Source organism: Syngnathus leptorhynchus, unplaced genomic scaffold, assembly GCF_054491065.1.
Source record: "Syngnathus leptorhynchus isolate UIUO unplaced genomic scaffold, UIUO_Slep HiC_scaffold_107, whole genome shotgun sequence".
Classification (NCBI taxonomy): Eukaryota; Metazoa; Chordata; class Actinopteri; order Syngnathiformes; family Syngnathidae; genus Syngnathus; species Syngnathus leptorhynchus.
This window is the reverse complement of record NW_028232074.1, coordinates 75001-77500: the sequence shown is the minus strand read 5'-3', so window position 1 is coordinate 77500 and position 2500 is coordinate 75001. Positions and strand designations below refer to the sequence as shown.

Sequence of the window (2500 nt, the reverse complement as noted above, 5' to 3'; positions counted from 1 at the left end):
GCAGGGCTGCTGGCCACGTACCTCAAATAAACATTCTCAAGAATATGATGATGGCCGTGGGCTTTAGTCCATATTTGGCTCTGGCAGCGGGGTTGCGTGTCGGCGGCTGGGAGGCTTTACGGGGTGTGAGCTCTTCATACTGGCTATGGGGGCCTCTCCCTAGTGGGTCGATCTGGTTGTCCGGCTTTGGAAGGGTCTTACCGGTCAGGTTGGACGGCTGCTGTCAGGGTTGTGATTCCGAAGTGTAGTCTCTGTGAGGGGAAGACCTAGATCTTTCAAACTATTCCCAGTCAGACTGAAGTCAAAGTCGAAGTCCGCTTTATTGTCTGTTGTTCCGATGTTTGGGAATGATCGGACATCCCAGGATGGCCGTGCTGGGGGATCAAAATCGGCTGAGGGGCGGTTTGGAGAGGGGCCGCTGCCGCTTGGGCTACCTCCCCGCGGCATGTTTGAGGGTGGGCATGCTGACGGACTGCGAATCAACCTCTCCGGTGGCCACGGGGACCAACCGCCGGAGGCATTGGACAGGGACCCCAAACGGCCCGTAGTCACTTCTACGGGCCACGGTTGCGAAAACTCCTTGGATCGGAAGTCCGTGCTAGCAATTACACAGAGTCAGAGTCACAGTCAGTCAGGCCGTAGGAGCGGGTGGATCCTGGCTGGCGAAGCTCTTGACAACTCCTCAGTGGCGTCCGAATTAAAGGCCTCAGTCGACTCAGGTATGAGAGTTGAGGAGACGGTGGTCGTGCTGGAGCCACAACTTGTTCAGGATGGTGAGAAAGCTAAAGCGGGCGGACAGGCGGTAGGTGGGCCGCCGACCTCGGGGGGGATAGTGGCGGTCCCTCCCGGCCGTGTCTTGGTGCATCTGCCTCGTGAGTCCTGGGACTGCCAACTGTGTGGGGTGCAAGTCGGTGGCATTCGGCGGCTGGGGATGCATTTTGCTATCCGGCATGCGGATGTCGCTGTCGAGTACGCGTGTCGCTTGTGTGAAAAGGTCGGTGATAACAGCCATTCGATTCGGTGTCACGCCGCCAAATGTGGCGGGGTGCGCAGGGCGGAGGGCGTCCCGGGGTTCAACTGCGAACTTTGTGGATGTTGTTTTAGGACAACTGTTGGAGTCTCTCAGCACATGCGGCATACCCATGCAGATGAGTGGTTTGGGGCGAAGCGGGGTCGGAGCCAGGATGTGGTGGATAAGGTTAAGGGTAAGCTGTGGAGCTTGGATGAGGTCGCCCGCTTGAAGTTTTTGATGGGGGTTCACGGGGATGATCCTCGGCGCAATGTGGTGGTCGCCCGGCTGTTGGGGACGGGTAAGACCAATGAACAAGTGAGGTGGAAGTGGAGATCCCTGTGTAGCGGTACGGCAGGCAGTGTGTCTGATGCGCGACGACGCAGGCTGGTGGTCAGGGCGTCGCCCCAGGAATGGTCCTTGCCCCCGGGGCTCCCCGACATGGTGGAGGATAAGGTGATGGGGGTTCTGCTTGCGGGGGACGAGGAGCTTCGGACCACTGCTGCCTTAGTTGAGAGAGCAGGCCGGGAGCCTGACCTGGTCGAATCTTCTGCTCTGGAGGTCATGGAAGCGTTGGGGGGTAAGATAGTGTGGCCTAAAACGTCTGCGAGGCGTGCACTTAGAGGCAAGGTTTTGGATGGTTGGAGGGGGCGGCTTCTCCAACGGCGACGGTCCTTCTATCACCGGCAACGGGGGTACAGTGTGGCAAGGAAGGGGCTGGCGCGGCGAGTCTTGGACGGCCTGTCGCCCCTGAGGTGCGACCTGCCACCTGAGTTGGTGTTTGAGGGGTTCCGTGAGAGATGGGGAACGGAAGGGGCGTTCCTTGGTCTCGGAGGCTTCGAGGTGGAGCTTACCGCAAACAATGAGCCATTCTATCACCCAATCTCAGCTGCTGAAGTGAAATCTAACTTGGCTAAGATGAACTCTAGCTCTGCGCCGGGCCCAGATGGGATTCGAAGGCAGGCCATTTTGGACTGGGACCCGGCCGGGAAGCAACTGGCGAGGCTGTTCACGATATGGATGGTGCGTGGAGTCGTTCCCCAAGTTTTCAAGGAGTGTTTGACGCGGTTGCTACCCAAATCGGCTGACCCGACAGAGTTGGGTACGGTTGCGGGATGGAGACCTGTGACGATAGGGTCAGTCGTGCTGAGGTTGTTTGGGCGGATAATGACGATGAGGCTTGCTCGGGCCTGTCCCATTAGCCCCCGGCAGCGTGGGTTCGTCGCTGGCGCGAGTGGTTGCGCGGAGAACCTTATGATTCTTGATCGGATCATGGGGCGCTCGAGGTCAGCTGGCGTGCCGCTGGCAATTGTGTTCATTGACTTTGCGAAGGCTTTCGACTCGGTTGCTCATGGACATTTCCTATGTGTCCTGGGTCAGCTTGGCGTGGACAAACGTATAATTGAGTTGATTCGTCACTCATATGTGGACTGCTCGACCAGGGTGGGTTGCGGTGGCGCCTACACCGAGCCCATATTCATGAAGGTTGGA

At 58.4% G+C, this 2500-nt stretch overlaps 1 pseudogene; it reads left to right on the top strand.

Moving 5' to 3' along the window:
- The window catches only part of LOC147037863 (28S ribosomal RNA), a 9704-nt pseudogene that overhangs the window by 3947 nt on the left and 3257 nt on the right, over positions 1-2500 (top strand).